Consider the following 16,667-nt stretch of genomic DNA (forward strand, 5'->3'; position numbering starts at 1 on the left):
CGAACCTAATGTAAGCCACAGACATCATTCAAACACGGGGTCACTATATTACAGGGATGGCAGACCGCAAACACGACTGCTTTGATGACACTGACCATACCCCATGCATCCTGGCACTTCTTCACTGACAGAGTGACACTACCGAGAACCTCACAGAGATCAAAGGCACTGCCCCAAGGACGACAGACCGATTTGCAATGTAAGAACTCTGCTTCGCGAGGGGACATGCAAGCTTCAAAGGGCACAGTGGCTGTCCACGGCAGCGCCCCTGGCATCAGAAAACTGAACGCATCTCTGCTCCGCCAACGGACTGCTCCTGATAAACCACTAGCTGTCCAAAACTCCTGCGTGCCACAAGGGCTGGCCGCATCATGCCTAATCGGAGAAACACTTTCGCTTTGCACATTCCCAAACAAGGAAACAAAGTGGCCAAAGGGCATGTTCGCATAACCCAAATACCCCCAAGGAGAGCGGCACAGACGCTTCAACATGTCTAACTTCTCGGCGTCCCACAAGACAACCTTTGGGCGACATACCTCCGGCAACGGGATCACAACTCTACGCAGGTTAAGTACGTAACAACATCCTCATATACTGCCAAAGCCATCCCCTTCGTGGGCAGCTGATGCCAGCGCATCACGAACAGGACGCATTCTTTGGAAGAAGTGGCCAGCTCCTGCAACCCAAACATGACAGCCCATCCCACGACATCACACAGGACATGTCCTCATGATGCCTTGCCATCTTCTGCAGGCCAGCAGCCACCACGCAGGCTTCAATGCAGCACTCGGTCCTAACCCCACTCCACGATGACCCACTTAGTGCCAAAACTCTGTCGGGATCTGCAGTGGAGTAGTTGACATGGGCAATACCTAGCCCTAATCCATCAGCTCCCTTCCGTTAAAGACCAACCTCAGCCTACACCCACCCACTGCTCCTTCCCCACCGGGCACTAAAGAACTTCAAAGCACCAAAACAAATAACAAGGAGAGACACAGGCCTGGCCTGAGACTCCAGGCTCCAACCAGGGACGCTTCCTCATTTTGGCTTCCAGAAATAGCCCCCGAAGCTGCATGCACAAACGTGATCCTGGCCAAAGCACACCTTTCCAAGCTGCAAGCTTACTGGGCCTACACCAGCACACACTCCGACTCTGAAGACGAGCAGGAGAGCCTTCCCCCTCCCATGCCCTCAACGGTCTTTCAGCAGGGGCCTAATATGCGTAGATGACCCTGCTTATGGGCAGACACAGTGGACCCCCAGATAGGAGCACCTCGAATTCTGGAACCCTGGTGTGTGTTTGCATGCAGGTCAGAAGGGGATGCTGGCCCTTACTCCTCACTCTCCCCTACCCCCGAGAGACGAAACGTGCTGGACCTCAGATTCGATGAGGAGACGGTAGAGTGTTCTCACTCATTTTGTTCAGATTATCCAAGGAATGCATACAAGGGTGTCACCATCGATCCAAGCACACGCTGGCACGCTGCAGAACACAACCAGGCATGCCATGGGGATCTGAAGAGGAGAGATGACCTCGGAGTACTCCAAAACCCTGGGAAATCCACAGCCCTCAGGCCACTCAGAGAGAGCAACAGTCAATCCACTCTTGCAGCCACTGGGACCGTCTCAGGTAAACCTCATATCCAATGGCACATCATAGGGTGGGTGAAAGCCTACCTTCCTGAGTTAGCCAGAGCCATGCGTAGCAACATGCCCCCGTGTCATTTTTCCACTTTTCCTTAGCACCTGCAGTCATCAGCCAACGCGTAGGTCTTCTTGTCTTTGCGGACGGCCAGCCGTGTCCAGCAGCTGCACCTGAGAACTGGACATAAATCAGGCAGGCTTCAGAATTGGACCGGTGTACTCAGAGATCATGATTCATGAGAATTTTTACCTGGGCTTGAGCTCGGATCGTGCCTCCCAAGGACGTCTACCTTTACAGAGAATTCAATGTTTGTCTGACAGCACGACTGCAGGAAGTAAGGCGTGTACGTTGGCCGGCACGTGATAGGGTATATTTTTGTTTTCACGCATGTGCGCGTGTGTGACTGTTACTGCACACGACGATGCGCTTATGGGCTTCTTTGTGTGCCTCTGAATCCGAATCTAGGTCTCTGTGTATCCCTGTGGCCCTCTCCTGAGACCTCGAACCATAAAAGCGAGAGTTTATACACAGCGCCCTGGATTTGGACCCCCATACTAAATGGAGAAAGACCTCTTCAAGCTTCAACAGACTGAATGTGAACTTTGAAACCCAGGGGGTTTTGAAATAGTCCACGGACTTCCACTCTTCCACAGCCAAGCCTTCTGACCAACGCACAAACACCTGACGAGACCTGCTTTCCGACCGTGGTGTAACATATAGATGGAGCCAGAAATCCTGCAACCTAGTAGAATATGTAATGTGCACTTGGGGCCACTCCCATCATTTTTAGGAGCAAGGAAACCTCCTATGGGCGGGTGACCTGCAACTGGCTACAGGCAAGATGCAGGCCGGCACCTCTCAAGGGGCTAACGAAATTCGGCCCAACTGCCAATTGCTGCCAACTATGACAAATCACTTTGCGAGGACCCATGGGAATGCCCACCACAGGAAGTGGTGGGCTTCCGTAACCAAGACCCACGTTCAAACCCCTCTGCGGAAACTAGGCGAGCTGCCCGGGCACGTGTTGCCAGCACCCAGTCAGCAGGTTTGGCCGCCCTGAACCCGGAGGAAACACTCAAATTCTTGACAGTGTTGTCCTACGTGCCCTCCTCCTGACCACCGGGTAAGTTGAAGCTACTGGAAGCCACAGACATCATTCAAACACGGGGTCACTGTATACCAGGGATGGCAGATCGCAAACACGACTGCTTTGATGTCACTGACCAGACCCCATGCTTCCCGGCACTTCTTCACTGACAGAGTGACACTACCGAGAACCTCCCAGAGATCAAAGGCACTCTCCCTGAGGACCACAGACCTATTTCCAACGGAAGAACTCTGCTTCGCGAGGGGACCTGCAAGCTTCAAAGGGCACAGTGGCTGTCCACGGCAGCGCACCTGGCATCAGAACACTTAACGCATCTCTGCTCCGCCAACGGACTGCTCCAGATAAACCACTAGCTGTCCAAATTTCCTGCATCCCACAAGGGCTGGCCGCATCATGCCCTCTCGGAGAAACACTTTCGCTTTGCACATTCCCAAACAAGTAAACAAAGTGGCCAAAGGGCATGTTCGCATAACCCAAATACCCCCAAGGAGAGCGGCATAGATGCTTCAGCATGTCTAACTTCTCTGCGTCCCGCAAGACACCCTTTGGGCGACATTCCTCCGGCAAAGGGATCACAACTCTACGCAGGTTAAGTACGTAACGGAATCCTCATGTACTGCCAAAGCCACCCCCTTCGTAGGCAGCTGATGCCAGCACATTGCGAGCAGGATACATAATTGCGAATCCGTGGCCAGCAGCTGCAATCCAATAATTACATCCCATCCCACAACATCACACAGGACATGTCCTTATGTTTCCTTACCATCTTTTGCAGGCCAGCAGCCACCACGCAGGTTTAAATGCAGTACTCGCTCGTATCCACACTCCACAATGACCCACTTAGTGCCAACACTGTGCCTGGAGTTGCAGTAGAGTAGCTGACATGGGCAATACCTAGGCCTAATCCATCAGCCCTCTTCCGCCGTCGCCCAACCTCAGCCCACACCCACCCATTGCTCCATCCCCACCGGGCACTAAAGAACTTCAACGCACCAAAACAAATGACAGGGAGGGACACAGGCCTGGCCTGAGGCTCCAGGCTCCAACCAGGCATGCTTCCTCATTTTGGCTTCCAGAAATAGCCCCCGAACCTGCATGCGCAAAGCGTGATCTTGGCCAAAATACACCTTTCCTATCTGGAAGCTCACTGGGCCTACACCAGCACACACGCCGACTCTGAAGACCAACAGGAGAGCCTGCCCCCTCGCTTTCCCTCAATGGTCTTTCAGCAGGGATCTGATATTCATAGACGACCCTGCTTATGGGGAGACACCATAGACCCTCCAATTGTGGAGCCCTGGGTGGTGTTTGCATGCATGTCAGCAGGGGACGCTGGCCCTCATTTCTCACTCTCCCCTACCCCCGAGATAGGAAACGTGCTGGACCTCAGATTCGATGAGGAGACTGTAGACTGTTCTCACTCATTTTGTTCAGATTTTCCAGGGAATGCATACAAGGGTGTCATCATTGATGCAAGCCCATGCTGGGACTCTGCAGGACACAGCCAGCCAGGTTGCGAGGCTCTGTAGAGGAGTCATGACCCCGGAGTACTCCAAAAGCCTGGGTAATCCACTGTCCTCAGGCCACTCAGCAAGAGCAGCAGTCAATCCACTCTTGATGCCACTGGGCCTGTCTGAGGAAAACCTAATAACCAATTCACATCTTAGGGTGGGTGAATGCCTACCATCCTGAGTTATCCGTTGCCATGCTCACCAACAAGCTCCCACCTCACTTTTTCCAGTTCTCCTTAGCACCTCCATTCATCAGACAATGTGAAGGTCTTTTCTTTGCCAATGGTCAGCCTTGCCCAGAAACTGCACCTGAGACATGAACAGACATCACTCAGGCTTCAGAATTGGACTGGGGTACTCAGAGATCATGATTCATGTGAACATTTACCGGTGTGTGATTCTGGAACCTGCTTCCCAAGGAACTCTATCCCTTACCGAGATCTGATTGCGGGTCTGACAGCATGACTGTAGAATTTAGGCACTTACGTTGGCCGGTGTGTTTGAGGGTATATGTGTGTTTTCACACATGTGCGCGTCTGTGACTGTGACTGTGCACGAGGATGCGCTATGGGTTTCTGTGTGTTCCTCTGAATCTATGTCTTGGTCTCTATGTGTCCCTGTGGCCCTGTGCAGAAACTTGAACAGTAAAAGCCACAGTTTATACACAGCACCTTGGCTTTGGATCCCCCCCCCCCACTAAATGGAGAAAACCCCTGTTAACCTCAAGAGGCCGCATGTGAACTTTGACCCCCAGGGGCTCTTTAAATTGGCCACGGACTCCCACTCTCCCACAGCCACGCCTTGTGACCAAAGCACAAAGACTCGACGAGATCTGCCTCCCGGCCGTAGGTGTGACATCTACATGGGCCTGGAGACCCTGCCAGCTAGTAGCACATCTGATGTGCACTTGGGGCCATTCCCAGTCCTTTTGGAAGCAAAGGAACCTCCCATGGATGGTGCCGACTCCGACGTGTTGCTGGCTACTGGTAAGATGCAGCCCGGCACCTCTCTAGGGGCTAAGGGACTTCAGCCCAAGTGCCACTTCTTGCCAACTAGGGCAAATAACTTTCCATGGACCTGTGGGAATGCCCTCCATGGGAACTGTTGGGCTTCAGCAACCATGACCCAGATTCAAGCCCCATGGCAGAAACTAGGCCAACTTTCCGGCCACGTCCCATTCAGCTCCCAGCCGGCAGGGTTCGGAGTCCTGAATCCCAAGGAAACGTTCAAACACTCGACAGCCTCGTGCTCAGTGCCCTCCTCCTGCCCTCAGGGTGACTCGACCCTACCGGAAGCCACAGACATCTTGCGAACATGGGGACACTGTACACCAGGGAAGACAGACCGCAAGCATGTCTGATTTGATGATGCCGACTCCACCCCGTGCATCCTGGCACTTCTCCACTGCCACAGCCACACTACCGAGGACCTCACAGAGATCAAAGGCACTGTCCCCGAGGACCACAGACAGACTTCCAGTGGAAGACCTCTGCCACGCGAAGGGAGCTGGAAGCCTGCAAGGGCACAGTGAATACACCCCCCGAAGTGCCACGCCCAAAGAGGGAACCTGGCGAAAACACACCTCTCCAAGCCGCAAGCTTACTGGGCCTAGATCTGCACACACTCCTTCTCCTAAGACCAGCAGGAGAGCCTGCCATCTCGCAATCCCTCACCGGCCTTTCATCAAGGACCTGGGATCATAGACTACCCAGCTACTGTGCAGACATAGTCGACCCTCAGACAGGATCCCCTTCAATGCTGGTGCCCTGAGTGGTGTTTGCATGCGTATTAGCAAGGGAACGCTGGCCCTCACTCCTAACTGTCCCCTACCCCCAAGGGAGGCAACGTGCTGGACCTCAGTTTCGATGAGGAGATGGTAGAGCATTCTCACTTATTTTGTTCAGATTTTCCAAGGAATGCATACGAGGGAGTCATCATCCAACCGAGCTCGTGCTGGGATGCTGCAGAATCCAACTATGAGGCCGGGTGGCTCTGAAGAGGATCCAATGACCCCGGAGTACTCCAACAGCCTGGGGAATCCACAGCCCCCAGGCCACTCAGCAAGAGGAAAAGTGAATCCACGCTTGTAGTCGCTGGGCCCATCCGAGCAAACCCTAATATCCAGTAGCACATCTTGGGGTGGGGGAATGCCTATGGCCCTGAGAGATCCATGGCCAGGTTCAGCACCCTGGGCCCACCCCACTTCTTTCGTGTCTCCCTCATACCTCCAGTCATCATACCACGCGACGGTGTTCTTATCTTAGCGGACGGCCAGCCTTGCCTGGAAACTCCACCTGAGAAGAGGACAGAAATCACACACGGGCTTCAGAATTGGACCTGGGTCCTCACAGAAGAAGATTCATGCCAATGTTTACCTGGGGGTAAGCCCTGCACCTGCTTCCAACTACCTCTTTCCCTTAGGGAGGACTGAATGTGTGTCTGATGGCAGGAGTGTAGGACATTAGTCACTTACGTTTGCCTGTATCTGTTTGTTTGTTTGTATTTTTGTGTTTTTAGTGAAATGGCATTCCTTCTACACATCACCGTGGCCTGTGCCATGTGAAATGCAAAGAATTCCCATGCACACTATGATTTGTGCTTCATGCCAGGATCTGCCGCCTAAGTCAAAATCTTCACATTTTTTCAAATCTTCTTATTTTTCATTTTTCATACTTTTTGTCCTATGTCATATTCTCCCGTGGAAAGGTATCACTGCCCTTCCCAATACATAATGTGTACCTCTCACCTGATATGTTCATGGACTTTTAAAAACCCTTAAGCAATGTCTCTCACAGAGTTCCTTTCTAAAAATATTATATATATATATTTTTTGCCAACAAACACATGAAAGGATGCTCAACATCACTAATCATTAGAGAAATGCAAATCAAAACTACAATGAGGTATCACCTCACACCAGTCAGAATGGCAATCATCAAAAAACTTATAAACATTAAATGCTGGCGAGGGTGTGGAGAAAAGAGAACCCTCCTGCACTGTTGGTGGGAATGTAAATTGATACAACCACTATGGAGAACAGTATAGAGGTTCCTTAAAAAACTAAAAATAGAACTACCATACAACCCAGCAATCCCACTACTGGGCATATACCCTAAGAAAACCATAATTCAAAAAGAGTCATGTACCACAAGGTTCATTGCAGCTCTATTTACAATAGCCAGGACATGGAAACAACCTAAGTGTCCACTGACAGATGAATGGATAAAGAAGATGTGGCACATATACGCAATGGAGTATTACTCAGCCATAAAAAGAAACGAAATTGAGATATTTGTAGCAAGGTGGATGGACCTAGAGTCTGTCATACAGAGTGAAGTCAGAAAGAGAAAAACAAATATTGTATGCTAATACATATATATTGAATCTAAAAAAAATGGTTCTGAAGAAGCTAGGGGCAGGACAGGAATAAAGACACAGACATAGACAATGTACTTGAGGACAGGGGGAGGGGAAATGGTAAGCTGGGATGAAGTGAGAGAGTGGCATGGACATATATACACTACCAAATGTAAAATAGATAGCTTGTGGGAAGCAGCCACATAGCACAGGGAGATCAGCTCAGTGCTTTGTGACCACCTAGAGGGGTGGGATAGGGAGGGTGGGAAGGAGACACAAGAGGGAGGAGATATCGGGTTATAGGTATAGCTGATTCACTTTGTTATAGAGCAGAAACTAACACACCATTGTAAACCAATTATACTCCAATAAAGATGTTAAAAATATATATTATCTTTTTTCCTGAACATAACACCTTTGTGGAAAATATCTCCAATATTATGTGCTCTTTTTTTGCACGTTTTAAAAAGATTATCCATAGACCTGTTTTTTATTATGAATCATCATATGTTATGCAACATATTTTATATTCCACTTCATGTTCTTACAAAAGGTAAACTATCCTATTTACAGAAGGCAAAAAGAACAATAGCAATAAAATATCTTTTTCACAAAAAGTTAAATGAAAAATTTACATACATTTTTCTTTACCAGTATTACTCTATTTTGTGATATAGGATTTAATTTTACAGATAAACTGTAACCAGCAGAATCACAGGGGGGTGATTTTCAAATTATATTTTTGGTAAAATCTTTCCTCCTGTACCATATAATCAGTTCTTTCAACTGAAGAAGAAAAGAAATAACTCCATTAAAATTGTTGAAATTATTTTAATAGACACTTCTCAAGAGAAGATACACAAGTGATTATAATCCTTTCAAGATATGATGAACTTCATTAGTGATTGGTAAAATCAAAAATGAAATGAGAAGTGACAGCATCAAATCTGACACATGAGGAACTCCAACACCTGTCCCTTCATAAACAATAAAGAAAAAGTGGTAAATGCTTGCACTATCAGCTTTTTTGCAAATCTGCAAATTCACCAAGTAATAGCTATCACTAGATAATCTCTTAATCAAGAAACATAGTTCAATTTCTAAAATCCAGAAACTTTGGGTTGTTTAACTGACTCTAGTCCCATGTCTTATTCCCCAACTCAGTGATATTATTGAGAATAACACTCCACATTCCTGGTTCTTGTAGTGGAAAGAGTCAGACTGACCTCATATCCAAAGAATTGTAATTTCTTCTTTTAATTTATGATTTATATTGACTCCCTAAAACACTGGTTCAAAGACTTGCTTTTCTATCTTCTAATTCAGAAGTCACTCAGTGCTATAGCAGCTAGATTGGTGGTAATTTGCATTGTTTGTCACTGCTGCCTAATGCAATTGATTACAGTTGTAACAGAAAATAAATTAAACCAAAACATTATGAGGAAAGATCAGGAATGAATTTTTTGTGTTTTTGGAGTAATGGCTATCAGATGATTCCATGTGTTCCTCATAATCTATAAGGGCAGCACAGATGTAGAGTTATGTGTCTATTCAGGGAAAACTTGAGAAGGCCTAAGGTCTCCTCTGTGAGTGAACTTGAGGCTCTTAACAAGCAAAAATTGAGGCTAAGAGAAAGCTTAAAATGCCTGGCTAAGTGTTAAAGGCATATACTAACATACACAGAGAGACTTCTGAAATGCAGGGATATTTTTTGTCTTCAGGATTTCTAAGGAAATCTTTGTCCAATTTTTAGCTGACCACAAATCTAATGAAACAGTCTTCAGTGAACACATACCACAAACAACTTCAACAACAAAAAGTAACAACAGACAAACAGGGAAGGCAGATCTGATTTCCAGAGTTGCCACATTATATTCATAATGTCCAATTTTCAATGTAAAAGTACTGGGCATTCAAGGAAACAATGAAGTATATCCCACACACAGAAAGAAAAAAAAAAAAGAACAAGAAATAGAAATTCTCCCTGAAAAGCCAAGACACTGGACTCAAAGACAAATATTTTAAATCAGTTACTTTAAATGTGTTGAAAGAGCTAACGGAAAACATATTTAAGAACTAGATGAAGCCCACAAGCACTGTCTCATGAAATAGGTGTATCAATAAAGAGACAGAAAGTTTTCAAACAAATCAATTAGAAATTCTGGAGTTGAAAAGCACAATAGCAAGTGTTGAAAAACTCACAAAAAGGGCTCCATGACAAATTGAGCTGAAAAAATAAATCTAACTTGAAGATAAGTCAATTTAAATTACCCAGTTAAAAGAAGAGAAAATTTATTTTTTAATGGATATAGCCTAAAAGTCCTATGAGGCTACCATCCAGTGTACCAACATATGCATAATGAGAGTCACGAAAGAAGAAAGAAAGGAACAGAAAGTATATTTCAAGTAATAATGGACAAAACTGCCCAAAGCTGATGAAAAGTGATAAACTACGAATACAAGCAGTCTAATGAACTCCATGTAGGATAAATTCAAACAGATTCATACTGAGACACATCATTATGAAACTGTTCAAATAGAAAGTCAAAGAGAGAACCTTGAAAGCAGAAATAGAGAAGGAACTCATCACATAGAAGTGATCTTCAATAAAATAACAAGTGATTTTTCATCATACAACATGGGGTCAGGGGACTTCCGGGTAAGATGGCGGAAGAGTAAGACGCGGAGATCACCTTCCTCCCCACAGATACACCAGAAATACAGCTACATGTGGAACAACTCCTACAGAACACCTACTGAACGCTGGCAGAAGACCCCAGACCTCCCAAAAGGCAAGAAACTCCCCACATACCTGGGTAGGGCAAAGCGGAGAGATTCCCGCACAGAGGAGCGGTGCCGAGCGGCACTCACCAGCCCGAGAGGCTTGTCTGCTCCCCCGCTGGGGCGGGCGGCGCTGGAGCTGAGGCTCGGGCTTCGGTCAGAGCGCAGCGAGATGACTGGGGCTGGCGGCGAGAACTCAGCCTGAAGGGGGCTAATGTGCCACAGCTAGCCGGGAGGGAGTCCGGGAAAACTCTGGAGCTGCCGAAGAGGCAGGAGACTTTTTCTTCCCTCTTGGTTTCCTGGTGTGCAAGGAGAGGGGATTAAGAGCGCCGCGTAAAGGAGCTCCAGAGACGGGCGCGAGTCGCGGCTGAAAGCGCGGAGCCCAGAGACGGGCGTGGGACGCTGGGGCTGCTGCTGCCGCAGCCAAGAAGCCTGTGTGCGAGCGCAGGTCACTGTCCACACCGCCCTTCCGGGAGCCTGTGCAGCCTGCCACTGCCGGGGTCCCGGGATCCAGGGGCGGCTTCCCTGAGAGAACGCACGGCGCGCCTCGGGCTGGTGCAACGTCACGCCGACCTCTGCCGCTGCAGGCTCGCCCCGCACTCCGTGCCCCTCCCTCCAGCCGGGCCTGAGTGAGCCAGAGCCCCCGAAGAGGCTGCTCCTTTAACGCTGTCCTGTCTGAGCGAAGAACAGACGCCCTCCAGTGACCTACACGCAGAGGCGGGGCCAAATCCAAACCTGAGACCCAGGAGCTGTGAGAACAAAGAAGAGAAAGGGAAACCTCTCCCAGCAGCCTCAGAAGCAGCGGATTAAAGCTCCACAATCAACTTGATGTACCCTGCATCTGTGGAATACATGAATAGACAACAAATCATCCCAAATTGAGGAGCCAGGAGTCAGTGCTGTGCCTCTGAGGTGGGAGAGCCAACTTCAGGACACTGGTCCACAAGAGACCTCCCAGCTCCACATAATATCAAACGGCGAAAATCTTCCAGAGATCTCCATCTCAACACCAGCACCCAGCTTCACTCAACGACCAGCAAGCTACAGTGCTGGACACCCTATGCCAAACAACTAGCAAGACAGGAACACAACTCCACCCATTAGCAGAGAGGTGGCCTAAAATCATAAAAAGTCCGCAAACACCCCAAAACACACCACCAGACGTGGACCTGCCCACCAGAAAGACAAGATCCAGCCTCATCCACCAGAACACAGGCAGTAGTCCCCTCCACCAAGAAGCCTACACAACCCACTAAACCAACCTTAGCCACTGGGGACAGACACCAAAAACAATGGGAACTACGAACCTGCAGCCTTCAAAAAGCAGACCCCAAACACAGTAACATAAGCAAAATGAGAAGACAGAAAAACACACAGCAGGAGAAGGAGCAAGATAAAAACCCACCAGACCTAACAAATGAAGAGGTAATAGGCAGTCTACCTGAAAAAGAATTCAGAATAATGATGGTAAAGATGATCCAAAGTCTTGGAAATAGAATAGACAAAATGCAAGAAACAGTTAACAAGGACCTAGAAGAACTAAAGATGAATCAAGCATCGATTAAAAACACAATAAATGAAATTAAAAATACTCTAGATGGGATCAATAGCAGAATAACTGAGGCAGAAGAACGGATAAGTGAGGTGGAAGATAAAATAGTGGAAATAACTGCTGCAGAGCAAAATAAAGAAAAAAGAATGAAAAGAACAGAGGACAGTCTCAGAGACCTCTGGGACAACATTAAACGCACCAACATTCGAATTATAGGGGTTCCAGAAGAAGAAGAGAAAAAGAAAGGGACTGAGAAAATATTTGAAGAGATTATAGTTGAAAACTTCCCTAATATGGGAAAGGAAATAGTTAATCAAGTCCAGGAGGCACAGAGAGTCCCATACAGAATAAATCCAAGGAGAAATACACCAAGACACATATTAATCAAACTGTCAAAAATTAAACACAAAGAAATCATATTAAAAGCAGCAAGGCAAAAACAACAAATAACACACAAGGGAATCCCCATCAGGATAACAGCTGATCTCTCAGCAGAAACTCTACAAGCCAGAAGGGAGTGGCAGGACATAATTAAAGTGATGAAGGAGAAAAACCTGCAACCAAGATTACTCTACCCAGCAAGGATCTCATTCAGATTTGATGGAGAAATTAAAACTTTTACAGACAAGCAAAAGCTGAGAGAATTCAGCACCACCAAACCAGCTTTACAACAAATGCTAAAGGAACTTCTCTAGGCAAGAAACACAACAGAAGGAAAAGAACTACAATAACGAACCCAAATCAATTAAGGAAATGGGAATAGGAACATACATATCAATAATTACCTTAAATGTAAATGGAATAAATGCTACCACCAAAAGACACAGACTGGCTGAATGGATACAAAAACAAGACCCATATATATGCTGTCTACAAGAGACCCACTTCAGACCTAGAGACACATACAGACTGAAAGTAAGGGGATGGAAAACGATATTCCATGCAAATGGAAACCAAAAGAAAGCTGGAGTAGCAATTCTCATATCAGACAAAATAGACTTTACAATAAAGACTACTAGAAGAGACAAAGAAGGACACTACATAATGATCAAGGGATCGATCCAAGAAGAAGATATAACAATTGTAAATATTTATGCACCAAACATAGGAGCACCCCAATACATAAGGGAAATATTAACAGCCATAAAAGGAGAAATCGACAGTAACACAATCATAGTAGGGGACTTTAACACCCCACTTTCACCAATGGACAGGTCATCCAAAATGAAAATAAATAAGGAAACACAAGCTTTAAATGATACATTAAACAAGATGGACTTAATTGATATTTATAGGACATTCCATCCAAAAAGAACAGAATACACATTTTTCTCAAGTGTTCATGGAACATTCTCCAGGATAGATCATATCTTGGGTCACAAATCAAGCCTTGGTAAATTTAAGAAAATTGAAATTGTATCAAGTATCTTTTCTGACCACAATGCTATGAGACTAGATATCAATTACAGGAAAAGAGCTGTAAAACATACAAACACATGGAGGCTAAACAATACACTACTTAATAACGAAGTGATCACTGAAGAAATCAAAGAGGAAATTAAAAAATACCTAGAAACAAATGACAATGGAGACACGACGACCCAAAACCTATGGGATGCAGCAAAAGCAGTTCTAAGAGGGAAGTTTATGGCAATACAATCCCACCTTAAGAAACAGGAAACATCTCGAATAAACAACCTAACCTTGCACCTAAAGCAATTAGAGAAAGAAGAACAAAAACATCCCAAAGTTAGCAGAAGGAAAGAAATCATAAAAATCAGATCAGAAATAAATGAAAAAGAAATGAAGGAAACGATAGCAAAGATCAATAAAACTAAAAGCTGGTTCTTTGAGAAGATAAACAAAATTGATAAACCATTAGCCAGACTCATCAAGAAAAAAAGGGAGAAGACTCAAATCAATAGAATTAGAAATGAAAAAGGAGAAGTAACAACTGACACTGCAGAAATACAAAAGATCATGAGAGATTACTATAAGCAACTCTATGCCAATAAAATGCACAACCTGGAAGAAATGGACAAATTCTTAGAAATGCACAACCTGCCAAGACTGAATCAGGAAGAAACAGAAAATATGAACAGACCAATCACAAGCACTGAAATTGAAACTGTGATAAAAAATCTTCCAACAAACAAAAGCCCAGGACCAGATGGCTTCACAGGGGAATTCTATCAAGCATTTAGAGAAGAGCTAACACCTATCCTTCTGAAACTCTTCCAAAATATAGCAGAGGGAGGAACACTCCCAAACTCATTCTATGAGGCCACCATCACCTTGATACCAAAACTAGACAAGGATGTCACAAAGAAAGAAAACTACAGGCCAATATCACTGATGAACATAGATGCAAAAATCCTCAACAAAATACTAGCAAACAGAATCCAACAGCACATTAAAAGGATCATACACCATGATCAAGTGGGGTTTATTCCAGGAATGCAAGGATTCTTCAATATACGCAAATCAATCAATGTGATACACCATATTAACAAACTGAAGGAGAAAAACCATATGATCATCTCAATAGATGCAGAGAAAGCTTTTGACAAAATTCAACACCCATTTATGATAAAAACCCTGCAGAAAGTAGGCATAGAGGGAACTTTCCTCAACATAATAAAGGCCATATATGACAAACCCACAGCCAGCATCGTCCTCAATGGTGAAAAACTGAAACCATTTCCACTAAGATCAGGAACAAGACAAGGTTGCCCACTCTCACCACTCTTATTCAACATAGTTTTGGAAGTTTTAGCCACAGCAATCAGAGAAGAAAAGGAAATAAAAGGAATCCAAATGGGAAAAGAAGTAGTAAAGCTGTCACTGTTTGCAGATGACATGATACTATACATAGAGAATCCTAAAGATGCTACCAGAAAACTACTAGAGCTAATCAATGAATTTGGTAAAGTTGCAGGATACAAAATTAATGCACAGAAATCTCTGGCATTCCTATATACTAATGATGAAAAATCTGAAAGTGAAATCAAGGAAACACTCCCATTTACCATTGCAACAAAAAAAATAAAATATCTAGGAATAAACCTACCTAAGGAGACAAAAGACTTGTATGCAGAAAATTATAAGACACTGATGAAAGAAATTAAAGATGATACAAATAGATGGAGAGATGTACCATGTTCTTGGATTGGAAGAATCAACATTGTGAAAATGACTCTACTACCCAAAGCAATCTACAGATTCAATGCAATCCCTATCAAACTACCAATGGCATTTTTCAGAGAACTAGAACAAAAAATTTCACAATTTGTATGGAAACACAAAAGACCCCGAATAGCCAAAGCAATCTTGAGAACGAAAAATGGAGCTGGAGGAATCAGGCTCCCTGACTTCAGACTATACTACAAAGCTACAGTAATCAAGACAGTATGGTACTGGCACAAAAACAGAAAGATAGATCAATGGAACAGGATAGAAAGCCCAGAGATAAACCCACGGACATATGGTCACCTTATCTTTGATAAAGGAGGCAGGAATGTACAGTGGAGAAAGGACAGTCTCTTCAATAAGTGGTGCTGGGAAAACTGGACAGGGACATGTAAAAGTATGAGATTAGATCACTCCCTAACACCATACACAAAAATAAGCTCAAAATGGATTAAAGACCTAAATGTAAGGCCAGACACTATCAAACTCCTAGAGGAAAACATAGGCAGAACACTCTATGACATAAATCACAGCAAGATCCTTTTTGACCCACCTCCTAGAGAAATGGAAATAAAGACAAAAATAAACACATGGGACCTAATGAAACTTAAAAGCTTTTGCACAGCAAAGGAAACCATAAACAAGACCAAAAGACAACCCTCAGAATGGGAGAAAATATTTGCAAATGAAGCAACTGACAAAGGATTAATCTCCAAAATTTATAAGCAGCTCATGCAGCTCAATAGCAAAAAAACAAACAACCCAATCCAAAAATGGGCAGAAGATCTAAATAGACATTTCTCCACAGAAGATATACAGACTGCCAACAAACACATGAAAGGATGCTCAACATCTTTACTCATTAGAGAAATGCAAATCAAAACTACAATGAGATATAATCTCACACCAGTCAGAATGGCCATCATCAAAAAATCTAGAAACAATAAATGCTGGAGAGGGTGTGGAAAAAAGGGAACACTCTTGCACTGCTGGTGGGAATGTGAATTGGTACAGCCACTATGGAGAACGGTATGGAGGTTCCTTAAAAAACTACAAATAGAACTACCATATGACCCAGCAATCCCACTACTGGGCATATACCCTGAGAAAACCATAATTCAAAAAGAGACATGTACCAAAATGTTCATAGCAGCCCTATTTACAATAGCCTGGAGATGGAAACAACCTAAGTGTCCATCATCGGATGAATGGGTAAAGAAGATGTGGTACATATATACAATGGAATATTACTCAGCCATAAAAAGAAATGAAATTGAGCTATTTGTAATGAGGTGGATGGACCTAGAGTCTGTCATACAGAGTGAAGTAAGTCAGAAAGAGAAAGACAAATACTGTATGCTGACACATATATATGGAATTTAAGAGAAAAAAATGTCATGAAGAACATAGGGGTAAGACAGGAATAAAGACACAGACCTACTAGAGCATGGACTTGAGGATATGGGGAGGGGGAAGGGTAAGCTGTGACAAAGTGAAAGAGCGGCATGGACATATATACACTAC

At 44.9% G+C, this 16,667-nt stretch overlaps 3 non-coding genes across 3 annotated transcripts; all 3 read right to left on the reverse strand.

The window, feature by feature from the left end:
* Positions 1-1,373: 1,373 nt before the first annotated feature.
* On the reverse strand, positions 1,374-1,466 carry LOC132489523 (small nucleolar RNA SNORD116). The gene has a single exon (XR_009531931.1). It is a non-coding gene; the product is annotated as a small nucleolar RNA SNORD116 (small nucleolar RNA).
* A 2,668-nt stretch (positions 1,467-4,134) lies between these two features.
* Positions 4,135-4,227, reverse strand: LOC132489575 (small nucleolar RNA SNORD116). The gene has a single exon (XR_009531980.1). It is a non-coding gene; the product is annotated as a small nucleolar RNA SNORD116 (small nucleolar RNA).
* Positions 4,228-6,115: 1,888 nt separating this feature from the next.
* On the reverse strand, positions 6,116-6,208 carry LOC132489574 (small nucleolar RNA SNORD116). The gene has a single exon (XR_009531979.1). It is a non-coding gene; the product is annotated as a small nucleolar RNA SNORD116 (small nucleolar RNA).
* Positions 6,209-16,667: the final 10,459 nt, after the last annotated feature.

The sequence above is a fragment of the Mesoplodon densirostris genome, chromosome 4 (assembly GCF_025265405.1).
Source record: "Mesoplodon densirostris isolate mMesDen1 chromosome 4, mMesDen1 primary haplotype, whole genome shotgun sequence".
Classification (NCBI taxonomy): Eukaryota; Metazoa; Chordata; class Mammalia; order Artiodactyla; family Ziphiidae; genus Mesoplodon; species Mesoplodon densirostris.